Here is a 16,273-nt window from a genome sequence, read left to right on the forward strand (position 1 = left end):
CTTTGGATTCGACTGTTCAGGGTATCATGTTACTTTGCCTGGGTCTTTTAAAATATGTATGTCTTATTGTTGCCTTAACGGAGGTGTAACTGGGAGTTAGATTAATCAGGGGAGCTACAAGTTATTACAGTAACAATTTGTAATCCTGTGTATATGCTTAAAGTCATTTTTTAATTAATAAAGGTTTAATTTAGTTTTGTTAGAAACCTATACGACTCGGTGATCTTATTACTACTGAATTCAAGGCACACATGTCAAAATATATACAAATTGCAAAATAGTTGTTTCAAGTTCCCCTTTGGGATTTGAGCAGCTCAGCATTTACCATTGACTGTACCATAACAGTGGTATCGTTTTTTTAAAACTCTTTAGCTATGAAGAACAGCACAATTACAATTCGTGGTAAGTGAAGAATGCCAGCGATTCTTCAGTGATTCTTTCCAGATTCTTTTAAGAGGAAGATTCTTTTAAGAGGAAGGCCTAAACTGGATAACCCAACAGGTGAGGGGATCACAATGTACAGTTAACTCATGGCCATTGAATGTAATGCAGGCAGAGTGGCATGGTGTTGGATTGGCTGCACGCATCATTACATGCTAGCATAGCACATAGTAAGAGACCGGGCATCATTGCGCTACAGTTCAGGCAAGGGGCCTGGATAGTGGAGGTGCCAGCTCACCGGAGGACTGGGTTGCATAAGAATTCTGTGGTGTTTGATGGAACCAGGCTAAAGAAAAGGCTGATGAATATATAAACAGAATGCTTACTGAAACAAAAACAGAATTACCTGGAAAAACTCAGCAGGTCTGGCAGCATCGGCGGAGAAGAAAAGAGTTGACGTTTCGAGTCCTCATGACCCTGCAACAGAAATGAGTAATATTAGGAGAGGGGTGAAATATAAGCTTACTGTTTTGGGAAACCTGCCGTAAACTTGCATTAAATTTCAAGAATAATGGAGGGTTCCAGCAGTAACTTGACACAGGGCTTTGCACATATCTTGAAACCCATGCTTCCCAACCTGGAATTGTTGGCCAACTCCACCAACAGACTTGTGGATCCAATGATGATCCAGTATCTGATGGTCAATATCTCCATTTCCATTGCAGCACAAGTAGCTTCCACCGAAAGTCTGAGTTCTACAGTGGAAGCTCAAAGTGAAATCATGCAAGCTGTGGGTACCAGCGTTCAACAGTGCTTGCAGGGTGTCACAGCTGTCCAACAATTCATCTGCTAGGTTTGTTGAGGCTCTGTCTCAAGAGAGTGGTAACGGCTTCACTGAGCACTGTTATGGACGATGTATAATTTTAAGTTGAACTACTTAAGTCTTAAATTTTAAGTCTGGTTAGCCTTGTGATTAAAAGGTTTCAGGTCTTTTGGGTTTATTTGTTTATATACATTTTTAATGAGGTCTTAAAAACCCTGAAGTTAAAGAGATGGGGTTTAAAGTTTAGTGATTTTTGAAAGAAAAAACAAAGTAGAAAAGCTTTACTGTTGCCCAGCGACAGTGATCTAGGGACACAGACACAAAATAGACAGGAGCTGAGAGAGGGGTGTTCTGCGTGTGTCAGAGATAGAAGACTGGGATTTTAAGCTCTGAGAGAAGAAAAACTGCAAGGCTAGTGAGACAGTAGTGAACTGAATAATCAGTAATGGGACTCAGTAAAGTGATCAGTTTAGTGGAGCTGCTACCAGAAGACTGAGTCCAGCGAACTCATTTGTTAGCTCTGCAGTTGAAGAAACAATGATATAAAAGCAAAAAACTGCGGATGCTGGAAATCCAAAACAAAAACAAAAATACCTGGAACAACTCAGCAGGTCTGGCAGCATCTGCGGAGAGGAGCACAGTTAACGTTCGAGTCCGAATGACCCTTCAACAGAACTAAGTAAAAATAGAAGAGAGGTGAAATATAAGCTGGTTTAAGGGGGTGTGGGACAAGTAGAGCTGGATAGAGGGCCAGTGATAGGTGGAGATAACCAAAAGATGTCACAGACAAAAGGACAAAGAGGTGTTGAAGGTGATGATATTATCTAAGGAATGTGCTAATTAAGGGTAGAAAGCAGGACGAGCAAGGTACAGATAGCCCTAGTGGGGGTGGAGTGGGGGGAAGGAATCAAAAAAGGCTAAAAGGTAGAGATAAAACAATGGATGGGAATACATTTAAAAATAATGGAAATAGGTGGGAAAAGAAAAATCTATATAAATTATTGGGGAAAAAAGGAGGGGGGGGAATCGGATAGGGGTGGGGATGGAGGAGAGAGTTCATGATCTAAAATTGTTGAACTCAATATTCAGTCTGGAAGGCTGTAAAGTGCCTAGTCGGAAGATGAGGTGCTGTTCCTCCAGTTTGCGTTGAGCTTCACTGGAACAATGCAGCAGGCCAAGGACAGACATGTGGGCATGAGAGCAGGGTGGAGTGTTGAAATGGCAAGCGACAGGGAGGTCTGGGTCATGCTTGCGGACAGACTGAAGGTGTTCTGCAAAGCGATCACCCAGTCTGCGTTTGGTCTCTCCAGTGTAGAGGAAACCACATTGGGAGCAACGAATGCAGTAGACTAAATTGAGGGAAGTGCAAGTGAAATGCTGCTTCACTTGAAAGGTTGCAACTGCAGAAGGTGCAACATCTGCCCCTTTACTTCCCCTCTCCTCACCGTCCAAGGACCCAAACACTCCTTTCACCACTGGGTGACCGCTTTGCAGAACACCTTCGGTACTTGTGGAAACAAGGTATCTTCTTCACACTGAGGACACCCTCTGTCATGTTGTGTGCCGTAATCACCATGCTAAATGAGATAGATTCAAAACATATCCGGTAGGTCAAAACTGGGCATCCAGGGGTGCTGTGGGATATCAGCATCTGCAGAATTCTATTCAACCACAATCTGTAATATCATGGCTGGCATATCCCTCGTTTGACATTACCATCAAGCCAGGGGACCATAGAGCCATAGAAAAGTTGCAGCACAGGAGGAGGCCATTCGGCCCATCTTGTCCATACCAGCCTGAGGACACCCAGGTGCCCTTTCTTATCCCACCTTCCTGCACCTGGCCCATAGCCCTGCAGCTTACAGCACTTTAGGTGCAGATCCAGGTACTTTTTAAAAGAGTTTTAAGTTTCTGCCTCTACCACCAACTTGGGCAGCGAATTCCAGACACCCACTACCCTCTGCATAAAAATGTTCTTCCTCATGTCCCCCCTACACGTTCTGCCACTCATCTTGAATCTATGTCCCCTGGTTCTAGAATTCTCCACCCAGGGAAACAATTTTATCCTGTCCATTCTATCTATTCCCCTCATAATTTTGTACATCTCAATCAAGTCACCTCTCAGCCTTCTTTGTTCTAAGCAAAATAACCCCAACCTATCCAATCTCTCCTCATAGCTACACTTTTCTAACCCTGGCAACATTCTTGTAAACCTCCTCTGCACTCTCCCCAGAGCTATTACGTCCTTCCTGTAATGTGGTGACCAGAACTGCACACAATACTCCAGTTGTGGCCTCACCAGTGTTTTATACAATTCCAATATTATATCGTTTTATATTCTATTCCTCTGCCAATGAAGGAGAGCATTCCATATGCCTTCTTTACAACCTTGTCTACTTGAACTGCTGCCTTCAGGGACCTGTGTACTTGTACGCCAAGATCTCTCACTTCATCTAGCCCTCTTAATGTATTCCCATTTGTTGTGTAATCCCTGTAACTGTTTGACCTCCCTAAATGTATGACCTCACACTTCTCTATGTTAAAATCCATCTGCCACTTTACCGCCCACTCCACCAACCCATCTATATCATTTTGGAGATTATGACTATCCTCTACACTATCCACTACTTGGCCAATCTTTGTGTCATCCACAAATTTCCCAATCGTGCCCCCCACATTCACATCCAAATCGTTAATATATAACGCAAACAGCAAGGGTCCCAACACTGAGTCCTGTGGAACATCACTTGAGATGACTTTCCATTCGCAAGGGCATCCATCGACCATTACCCTTTGTTTCCTGTTACAAAGCCAACCTTTTATCCAGTTTGCCACATTACCCTGAATCCCATGGGCTTCTACTTTCATGACCAATCTGCCATGTGGGACCTTGTCAAATGCCTTGCTAAAATCCATGTACACAACACTACCTGCACTACCTTCATCAACCCTTCTTGTCACTTCCTCAAAGAATTCAATCAAATTTGTGAGGCAAGAGCTTCCTTTAACAAATCCATGCTGACCATCCCTGACTAGTCCATGCCTTTCCACATGACAGTTAATCCTATCTCTCAGGATTGATTCTACTAATTTGCTCACCACCGATGTAAGACTAACTGGCCAAAAATTGTTTGGCATTTCCTTTGATCTCTTTTTAAACAATGGAACTACGTTTACATTTTTCCAGTCCTCCGGTACTTCCCCTGTGTCTAGTGAAGATTGGAAAATCATCCTCAGAGAATCTGCTATCTCCTCCCTGACTTCCTTCAACAGCCTCGGAAACAATCCATCTGGCCCTGGTGACTTATCACAGAATCACAGTGCAGAAGAGGTCCTTCGGCCGATCAAGTCTGCACCGACACGTGAGAAACACCTGACCTAACTACCTAATCCCATTTACCAGCACTTGGCCCATAGCCTTGAATGTTATGACGTGCCAAGTGCTCATCCAGGTACTTTTTAAAGGATGTGAGGCAACCCACCACCACCATCCTCCCAGGCAGTGCATTCCAGACTGTCACCACCCTCTGGGTAAAAATGTTTTTCCTCACATCCCCCCTAAACCTCCTGCCCCTCACCTTGAACTTATGGCCCTTCATGACTGACCCTTCAACTAAGGGAACAGCTGCTCCCTATCCACCCTGTCCATGCCCCTCATAATCTTGTACACCTCGATCAGGTTGCCCCTCAGTCTTCTCTGCTCCAACGAAAACAACCCAAGTCTATCAACCTCTCTTCATAACTTAAATGTTTCATCCCAGGCAACATCCTGGTGAACCTCCTCTGCACCCCCTCCAGTGCAATCACATCCTTCCTATAATGTGGTGACCAGAACTGCACATGGTAGTCCAGCTGTGGCCTCACCAAGGTTCTATACAACTCCGAAGTGACCTCCCTACTTTTGTAATCTATGCCTCGATTGATAAAGGCTAGTGTCCCATATGCTTTTCTCACCACCCCACTAATATGCCCCTCTGCCTTCAGAGATCTATGGACACACACGCCAAGGTCCCTTTGTTCCTCAGAACTTCCTAGTGCCATGCTGTTCATTGAATACTTCCTTGTCAAATTCCTCCTTTCAAAGTGTATCACCTCACACTTTTCAGGGTTAAATTCCATCTGCCACATATCTGCCCATTTGACCATCCCGTCTATATCTTCCTGTAGCCCAAGACACTCAACCTCACTGTTAACCACCCGGCCAATCTTTGTGTCAAATGCAAACTTACTAATCCTATCCTCCACATAGTCAATATTGTCGTTTATATAAATGACAAATAATAGGGGACCCAGCACAGATCCCTGTGGTACACCACTGGACACTGGCTTCCAGTCACTAAAGCATCCTTCTGTCATCACCCTCTGCCATCTACAACTAAGCCAATTTTGAATCCACCTTATCAAATTACCCTGTATCCCATGTGCATTTGCCTTCTTTATAAGTCTCCCATGTGGGTCCTTGTCAAATGCTTTGCTGAAATCCATGTAAACTACATCAACTGCACTACCCTCATCTACACACCTGGTCACCTCCTCAAAAAATTCAATCAAATTTGTTAGGTATGACCTCCCTTTGGCAAAGCCATGCTGACTACCCTGATCAAACCTTGCCTCTCCAAGTGGAGATAGATACTTTACTTCAGAAATTTCTCCAATAGTTTCCCTACCACTGACGTGAGACTCACTGGTCTGTAGTTCCCTGGCTTCTCTCTACAACCCTTCTTAAATAGTGGAACCACATTCGCTGTTCTCCAGTCCTCTGGCACCTCCCCCATGGCCAGAGAGGGATTAAAAATTTGGGTCAGAGCCCCTGCGATCTCCTCCCTTGCCTCCCTCAGCAGTCTGGGACACAAATCATCCAGACCTGGAGATTTGTCCACTTTTAAGCCTGCCAACACATCCAATACCTTGTCACTCCCTATATAAATTTGCTCAAGAACCTCGCAGTCTCTGTCCCCGAGTTCGATACCTTCATCCTAATTCTCTTGGGTGAAGACGGATGTGAAGTATTCGTTCAACACACTAGCGATGTCCTCTGGCTCCACCCATAGATTGCCCCCTTGGTCCCTTATGGGCCCTACTCTTTCCCTGGTTACCCTCTTCCCATTGATATACTTACAGAATATCTTGGGATTTCCCCTACTTTTACCAGCCAGAGCTTTCTCATATCCCCTCTTTGCTCTCCTAATTGCTTTCTTAAGCTCCACCCTGCACTGTCTGCACTCCACTAATGCCTCTGCTGATTTGCTTCCCTTGTACCTACTAAAAGCCTCTCTTTTCCTTCTCATCATATCCTGAATATCTCTGGTCATCCATGGTTCTCTGGGCTTGTTACTCCTTCCTATCACCCTAGAGGGAACATGTTGAGCCTGTACCCTCCCCATTTCCTTTTTGAACACCCCCCACTGTTCCTCTGTAGATTTCCCCACAAGTAGCTGTTCCCAGTCTACCTTGGCCAGATCCTGCCTTATTTTACTAAAATCCACTCTCCCCCGATCCAAAACATTTTTTTGCAACTTGTCGATTTCTTTGTCCATAACAAACTTAAACTGTACCATGTTGTGGTCGCTATCACTAAAATGCTCCCCCACCACCACCTCAGCCACCTGTCCGGCTTCATTCCCCAGAATTAGGTCCAGCAATGCCCCGTCCCTTGTTGGATCCTCTACATATTGACCTAAAAAGTTCTCCTGTACACATTTCAAGAAATCCACTCCACCCAAACCCTTAACACTTTGTCTATCCCAATTAATGTTGAGAAAGTTGAAATCACCTAATATAATTACCCTATTGTTATTGTTTTTACACACCTCCGCAAATTGTGCACATATTTGCTCCTCAATTTCCCGCTGACTATCTGGGGGTCTATAATAAACACCTAACAATGTGGTTGCCCCTTTTTTATTCCTAAGCTCTACCCACAAAGCTTCATTCGATGCCCCTTCGAAGATATGATCTCTCCTTACTGCAGTAACGGACTCCTTAACTAATAATGCAATGCCTCCTCCTCTTTTACCCCTTCCCTGTCTCGCCTGAAGATTCTATATCCCGGAATTTTGAGCTGCCAATCCTGCCCTTCCCTCAACCATGTCTCAGTGATGGCTACTATATCACAATTCCACATGTCAATCCCCAACCTTAACTCATCTGTTTTACCTGTCATACTCCTGGCATTAAAGTAGAGGCCATCCAGCCTTGCCTTACTCCCTTGAAGCTTATTGTAGCTGTACTCCCTCTGACTTGATTGTTTTACTGTATTATGATGTGTCCCTCTTCTGCTAACATTCTGTGTCCCCTCCCTCTGCCGAATTAGTTTAAACTCCTCCCAACAGCACTAGCAAACCTGCCCGCAAGGATGTTAGTCCCGCTCTGGTTCAGACGTAGACCGTCCTGCTTGTACAGGTCCCACCTTCTCCAGAAACGGTCCCAGTGATCCAGGAATCTAAAACCCTCCCTCCTGCACCAACTCTTAAGCCACGTATTCATCTGTGCTATTCTCCTATTTCTGAGCTCGCTAGCATGTGGCACTGGGAGTAATCCAGAGATTACAACCCGAGAGGTCTTGCTTTTTAGTCTACTGCCTAACTCTCTGAATTCTTGATGCAAGACCCCATCCCTCTTTCTACCTATGTTATTGGTACCAATATGTACCATGACCTCTGCCTTATCACCCTCCCACTTCAGGATGCCCTGCAGCTGTTCAGTGACATCCCGGACCCTGGCACCAGGGAGGCAACACACCATCCTGGAGTCAAGTTTCAAGGATTTCAACCCTTCGAGTACTTCCTCTCTCTTTATGACTATCCCGTCCAATATCTCGCAGTGTTCCTCCTGGACTACTATATCTACATGCTCCCTTTCCTTTGTAAACACGGAGACAAAATATTCATTCAAAACCCTTCCCACAGCCTCTGCATCTACACACAAGTTTCCATCTTCATCTCTGATAGGTTCCACTTTTTCCTTAACTAACCTTTTTGCGTTAATGTATTGGTAAAACATCTTTGGTTTATCTTTAACTTTACTTGCTAATCTTTTTTCATACCCTCTCTTTGATTTCCTTATTTCCTTTTTTACTTCATCCCTGCACTTCCTATATTTGTCTAGGCTATCTGCAGTGCTTAGTTCTTTGTGCCTATCGTACGCTTTCTTTTTCTGTTTGATCTTTCCCTGTATTCCTCTAGACAACCAGGGAGGGGGTCTAGATTTGGCAGTACTACTCTTATTTTTGTAGGGGACATGTCCACTTTTTACAATTAGGATCCCGCTTTTTAGTGCTTCCCACTGGTTTTCCATTGTTTTATCCTCCAGCAGTGCTGTCCAGTCCACCTCAGCCAAGTCCCTTCTCATTTCTGCAAAATTTGCCTTCCTCCAGTTCAAGACTTTACTCCAGCTCTGTCCTTTTCCATGGTAATGCTAAATCTAACTGAATTGTGATCACTGTCCCCGATATGGTCGCCAATTGTCACTTCACCCACTTGCCCTTCTTCGTTCCCCAAGACTAGGTCTAGAATTGCATCTGCTCTCATTGGGTTTGTCACTAATTGGTTGAAAAAATTTTCCTGGATACACTGCTTGAATTTTTCTCCCTCAGTGCCCCTTATATTGTTTGAATCCCAGTTGATATTAGGATAGTTGAAGTCTCCTACTATTATTGCTCTCTTGTTCTTACAAGCAGAAATTTGCCTACATATTTGTTCTTCTATCTCCCTTTCACTATTTGGGGGTCTGTAGTATACTCCCAGTAGTATGACTGCCCCTTTTTTATTTCTAAGCTCAATCCATAAAGCCTCGTTTGTTGACCCATTTAGTATATCATCCCTTTTTACAACTGGAATTGATTCTTTAACCATTAGTGCTACCCCCCCCCTCCTTTTTTATCTCCTACTCTATCGTGTCTGAAGACTCTATAACCAGGGATATTAAGCTGCCAGTTTTGTCCCTCCTTTAGCCAGGTCTCCGTTATATCAATGACATCCTGCTGCCATGTGTCTACCTGTGCCCTTAACTCACCTACCTTGTTTGTAATACTCCTTACATTAAAGTATAAACAATTTAACCCTGTCAATTTCCCTTGCTGGACACTTTGTAAACTTTGCTTCTCCTGTAACTCCATGTCTATCACAACGTCCCTAGCTAATGTTCTACCTCCATTTATCTGATCTGAATCTGATCTATCTGATCCTACTCCTGGGAACCCATCTCCCTGCCACACTAGTTTAAATACTCCCCAACAGAACTAGCAAAAGCCCCCGAAAGGACACAGGTCCCAGCTCTGCCTGGGTGCAGCCCGTCCGGTTTGTACAGGTCCCACCTTCCCCAAAACCAATCCCAGTGCCTCAAGAATCTGAATCCCTCCCAGCTACACCATCTCTCCAGCCACGCGTTCATTTGGTCTATCCTCTTATTCCTGCTCTCGCTAGCACGTGGAACTGGGAGTAATCCTGAGATTACTACATTTGAGGTCCTGCATTTTAATTTATCTCCTAACTTCCTGTACTGAGCTTGCAGGTCCTCATCCCTTAGTTTAGCTATGTCGTTGGTACCAATGTGTACCACGACCACTGGCTGCTTACCTTCCCTCCCCAGAATGTCCTGCAGCTGCTCCGTGACATCCCAGACCCTGGCACCAGGGAGGCAACATACCATCCTTGATTCATGTTTGCAGCCACAGAAGCATCTGTCTGTGCCCCTAACTATTGAATTCCCTATCACTATAGTCCTGCCACTTGTTTTCCACCCGTCCCTCTGAGCAGCAGAGCCACCCACGGTGCTGTGAACTTGGCTGTTGCTGCTTTCCCCTAAGAGGCCATCCCCCCCAACAGTATCCAAAGTGATATATCTGTTAGAGAGGGGGATGACCACAGGGGACTCCTGTACTACCTTCCTGAGTCTTTTACTGTTCCTGATGGTCACCCATTCCCTTTCTGCCTGTGTAATCTTCACCTGCGGTGTGACCACCTCGCTAAACGTGCTGTCCACAACTTGCTCGGCATCACGGATGCTGCACAATGAGTCCACCCGCAGCTCCAGCTCCAAAATCCGATTAGCTAGAAGCTGCATTTGGACACACCCTCCGCACGCATGGTCAACAGGGATGCTGGAAGTGTCCCTCATTTCCCACATCCTGCAGGAGGAGCATATCATGGGTCTGAGATCTCCTGTCATGACATCCCTCTCGATTAAGCTAGTTACACCCTTAAAAAATACGCTAGCTCGGGGCCTTATTTATGTTTGCTAGGAACCTTGTTTCTTGACTAATTATACTTGTACAGTACTACTCTATACCTTTTTTTTAGCTCCTACTTCAGTATTAAGCAATGAATTCCTTTAATAGATTGAAAAAAAAACTCACCAGGATCTACTCACCAATCAGCTGCTTTTTTAAAAATCCACTTTCAGAAGAGTATCCCTCGCAGGTCTGGTGCACTCCTGAAGCTACTGCCTCTTCCTCTCTCTCTCTTTTTTTTTGGTCTGAGGAGGAGGGAGGGATGGATACACTACAGCAATGTAATGTTTGGGGCTATTCCGTTCTTTGATAGTGGGTCCTCCTCGATCCCCTTCTGAGTTGCGGTGACTGCACTGACTTCTCCCAGAAAGCTTCTCAGTCACTTCTCACTACCGCCCTCTGTTTGATGGTTGGATGGACATTGAACTCTAGTTCAATGAGGACTTCAATAAGGAGTATGGAAGAGCATGCCAGGAGCAGCACCAGGCAGACCTAAAAATGAGGTGCAAATGTGAAGTTACAGTACAAGATTACATGCATGCAAAACAGCAGAAGCAGCATGTGATAGAGCTAAGCAGTCCCAGGACCAAATGTACAATCCTCACGGACACTGATAGCTTTAAAAAAAAGTCTCGCTTCCAGTTGATAGCTGAAAGGATGACACAAGATTTCATGTTTTAAAACTTTTACTGTAACATACATATTAAAAGCACTATTGACTAAACACCATTTTTGTCAGCAACTTGTACTTTAAATTATAGAATAGGACTTTCCCCTTTTACTTTGAACACAACTGAAAAAACCACTTCACAGGTATATGTTACACTGTTCCTTAAGTAGTCTTGGGAATTTCCCAGACCCAGTCCAAAGTGATTCTTAACTCCTGAGGGTTTAATTCCATTCCATTCCTTTCCCAGCCTGGTAACTTTTAATCCCAGAACTGACTTTCATGGCAAGGGTTTTTCCTGGAAATTCTCCCTCTACCACAAGCTAGGTGAATCATCCAGCTTTGTTTCAAATTCTCACAAATTTGGTCTTTTCAATCCAAGCACAAGCTCCCTCCCACATTCCTGAGCTATGAACCATAGGGACTTTTAGCCACTAGCTGCTCCCTCTCTCCTGGATACTGACAAACTGTCTGTGTCTGTGAGTTTCAGGGATATCTTAGAAACCCTTCACCCCTCAAATCCCAAATCTATGGCAATGAGAATCACATTGGCCTTGTATCCGAGTAGAAATGCTGATTAGCTGTCCTTGAGAGCCAAACTCTCTTTTATCTTGGAAGCAAATGGACAGTTTAAAACATAACTGCTTACAATCCAACATTCTCAACACCTTCCTGGGACTTTGGAGACTAACAGTCTAACCACTGTAAACACAAATGCTGCTGCTATTATCTCCAAGTGTGAACACCTTACTGCCTCTTTCTGGCAAAACAACCTGGGCCTTGCTTTAACCTTTCACTACCACGTCACCATGCCTGTTGTCAGGCAGACAACAGGACAAGTCACATGGCCCATCTTAATTTTCTTAAAGAAGTCCGTGAGAGAGTGAAGGTTTTTCACCCTTCTCTGGGCGAAGACCAGCAGACAAGGACACTAATTCAGCATGGGGTGCGGTGGCAGTGGTGGTCAGTGTCAATGCCCTGCAAAAGAGGACAGCCGCCCAGCGCCAAAAGAGGATGAATGATTCACTCTGTCCCACCAGAAGCAGTTACTCTTCTCATCACTCTCAGCTCATATACCCACAAACCCATCACACATCCACAGGGATCGCACTCACTGCCAGTTCAAGGAACATCACCACTCACTCTCTCACGCACATCTTCATCTGCCTTGTGGATCATGTCCTCATCCTGTCCATGGCACCACTCACCACCCACACGTGCCAGGCAACCTTTTCACCTAGCCTGGGAGATGTCCTGCTTACACTCTCTCGTACAGGACTAGCTGGTACACAACAAAAGGGAGAGATCGCAGGTTGGAGGAATGCCCAACGTCAAGATCCTCACAAACTTTGAAAATAGAGTCAACCAGATGACCAGCGACGATCTAGGCTGTTCCTGTGCTGATGGTGAGGTCGGCTGTGCTCAACCAAGTGAGGATCCAGCAGTGCAACATCCATCAGACAACCATTCTGTGAGTGAGTTCATCTGTTCCGCACATCCCTGCCATGCATTAATTATCTTCCCTCGCTTTCGCAGGCACATCTGGGAAGCAGCCAAGGGGTCCATGAGCCAGGCCCTCAACTCAAGTACTGAAGACACCTCAGAAGAAGAATCTGATGATACCCTAATTGAAGACCCATCCCAGTTCTCACCCGTACCCTCCACCAGCGCAAAGACACTCGCCTCGGTGGGACCAAGTTCTAGTGTAGCACAATCGGGGTCACAATCTGGTCAGCACATCTCATTGTCTGATCCACAGCAGGCAGCGGCAGGGACTTCCCAGGTTGCCGGCACTCGGAGAACTGCTGGAGGCCAGAAATCTGCTGAGTCCAACTCAGATTCAGAGCCTCTGGACTCAGTCATACCTCTGTTGCTGGAGCTGCAAAGGCAAGCTAGGGAACATCAGGAAGGGATGTCCACTGCACTCCTCAGATTGCAAGGCACGATGGAGGAGTCTGTCTGCCTTCAGTCTGAGGGGATAGCGCGTCATGCCAAAGCACTGAGGTCAACACTGGTAGGATAGCGGCCGTCATGGAGACCTTAGTCCAGGACATCGGTTCTACACTGCTGTGACAGCTGAACTCCATCGCTGACGTCAGAGTTGGCCTCCAACAGTGTCAACGCAAGAGGGGTACGGGGCAGCTCGATCCTACTCCAGCTTTCCCTTCTCCTCAAGGAGTCAGCCAAGGGTGATTGGGCATCCATGGGGAGGAGGACCAGCAGTCCAATACTCCGGGGCCATCCACCCAGGGGACTTCAGGAATGTCTGGCCGATCCAAATCCCCTCTCCCTGTGACCCCCACAACTCCATCTCAACAGGCCAAGGAGGTTGCAGCTGGCCAACAGCAGGACACTCCAAACAAGGCTGGGGCCCTCCAGCTTTTAAACCTACAGAGAACGCCTGCCAAGGTCATCACAGACAGGGTGTAGTAGTCAGCAGGCTGCCTCCACCTCCCCTGTGGATGTTGAGGGAACACCAAGGCATAGCAGCAGTGTTAGGAAGGTTAAGAAGATGCAGTTGCACAGCCTGGGCACGGGTGTTAATCACTTGTACATACTGTTCACTATTGTAAATAAACTCTGAAGAATGTCTCATTGTCATAGAATCATAGAGGTCTACAGCACAGAAAAAGGCCCTTCGGCCCATTGAGTCTGCGCCAGTCAAACAAGTACCTAACTATTCTAATCCCATTTTCCAGCACTAGGCCCATAGCCTTGTATGCCATGGCATTGCAAGTACACATCCAAATACTTCTTAAATGTTATGAGGGTTTCTGCCTCTACCACCCTTTCAGGCAGTGAGTTCCAGATTCCCATCAACCTCTGGGTGAAAAAATTCTTCCTCACATCCCCTCTAAACCTCCTGCCCCTTACCTTAAACCTATGCCCCCTGATCCCTCCACCAAGAGTAAAAGTTCCTTCCTGTCTACCCTATCTATGCCCCTCAATTTTATACACCTCAGACATGTCCCCCCTCAATCCCCTCTGCTCCAGGGAAAATAGCCCCAGTCTATCCAATCTCTCCTCATAACTAAAACTCTCCAGCCCAGGCAACATCCTGGTAAATCTCCTCTTCATTCTCTCTAATGCAATCACATCCTTCCTATAATGCGGATTCCAGAACTTCATGCAATACTCTAGCTGTGGCCTAACCAGCGTTTTATACAGTTCCAGCATAACCTCCCTGCTCTTATATTCTATGCCTCGGCAAATAAAGGCAAGTATCCCATATGCCTTCTTAACCACCTTATCTACCTGTCCCACTACCTTAAGGGACCGGTGGACATGCACACCAAGGTCCCTCTGATCCTCAGTACTTCCCAGGGTCCTACCATTCATCGTGTATTCCCATGCCTTGTTTGTCCTGCCCAAGTGCATCACCTCACACTTATCCGGATTAAGTTCCATTTGCCACTGATCAGCCCATCTGACCAGTGCGTCTATACCCTCCTGTAATCTAAGGCTATCCTCCTCACTATTTACCGCCCACCAATTTTCGTATCATCCGTGAACTTACAGATCAACCCTCCTACATTCAAGTATAAATCGTTTATATATACCACAAACAGCAAGGGACCCAACACCAATCCCTGTGGAACCCCACTGGACACAGGCATCCAGTCATAAAAGCACCCCTCGACCATCACCCTCTGCTTCCTGCCACTCAGCCAATTCTGGATCCAATTTGCCAAATTGCCTTGGATCCCATGGGCTCTTACCTTTGTTATCAGTCTCCCATGCGGGACCTTATCAAAAGCCTTGCTGAAGTCCAAGTAGACTACTTCAAATGCATTGCCCTCATCTACACATCTGGTCACCTCTTCGAAAAATTCAATCAGATTGGTCAGACATGACCTCCCCTTAACAAAACCATGCTGACTGTCCTTGATTAATCCCTGCCTCTCCAAGTGTAGATTAATTCTGTCCCTCAGAATTGCTTCCAATAGTTTCCCCACCACTGAGGTTAGACTGACTGGCCTGTTGTTCCCTGGTTTATCCCTTCCTCCCTTCTTGAATAACAGTACCACATTGGCTGTCCTCCAGTCCTCTGGAGCCTCTCCTGTGGCCAGAGAGGTATTGAAAATTATTGCCAGCGCCCCTGCTATCTCCTCCCTTGCTTCACTCAACAGTCTTGGATACACTTCATCCGGGCCTGGAGATTTATCTTCTTTTAACCCTGCCAGACCAGTTAGAACCTCCTCCCTTTCTATGCTAATTTCTTTAATTATATCACAGTCCTTCTGCCTGATTTCCATACCCACGTCGTCCCTCTCGCTTGTGAACACCAACACAAAAGTATTCATTTAGAAGCCTACCTACACCCTCCAGCTCCACAAACAAATTACCACTATGGTCCTTAATGGGCCCTACTCTTTCCCTAGTTATCCTCTTACTCTTAATCTTGTCTATGGCTCCTTGTTATGATGAGCAGTGTTCGTGCCACTCAGATGTGAAACATTGGCTCCTGCACAAGATAAAGGCAGATGCCTCAGTCCAGGGCCTTTTCCCTGTGCAGTGTGCAATCTTCAGACCGATGATCCAGTTTCACACTCACTGGACACATTACTGATGCCTTCGCCTCGATGGTGCTTGTCATTGCTGCCAAAATGTCATGGGCAGGTGTCACAGAGTTCTGTCACAGAATCACAAATTCTTAGTGGCACAGAAAGAGGCCATTCGGCCCATCATGTCTGCACCGGCTCTCCAAATGAGCATTATGACCTAATGCCATTGCCCTGCCTTTTCCCCGTATCCCTGCACATTGTTTCTATTCAAATAATCATCTAATGCCCTCTTGAATGCCTCGATTGAACCTGCCTCCACCACACTTCCAGGCAGTGCATTCCAGACCAAACCACTCATTGTGTGAAAAAGTGTTTTCTCACGTCACACTTTCTTCTTTTGCAAATCATTTTAAATCTGTACCCTCTCGTTCTTGATCCTTTTATAACTGGGAACAGCTTCTCCCTATCTACTCTGTCCAGCCCAAATCAAATCTCCTCTCAGCCTTCTCTCCAAGGAGAACAGTCCCAACCTTCCCCATTTATCCTCATATCTGAAGTTTCTCATCCCTGGAACCATTCTTGTAAGCCTCTTCTGCACTCTCTCCAATGTGTTCACATCCTTCCTATAATATGGTGCCCAGAACTGTACACAATACTCCAGCTGAGGT

Source organism: Cetorhinus maximus, chromosome 9 (genome assembly GCF_964194155.1).
Source record: "Cetorhinus maximus chromosome 9, sCetMax3.hap1.1, whole genome shotgun sequence".
NCBI classification, from domain to species: Eukaryota; Metazoa; Chordata; class Chondrichthyes; order Lamniformes; family Cetorhinidae; genus Cetorhinus; species Cetorhinus maximus.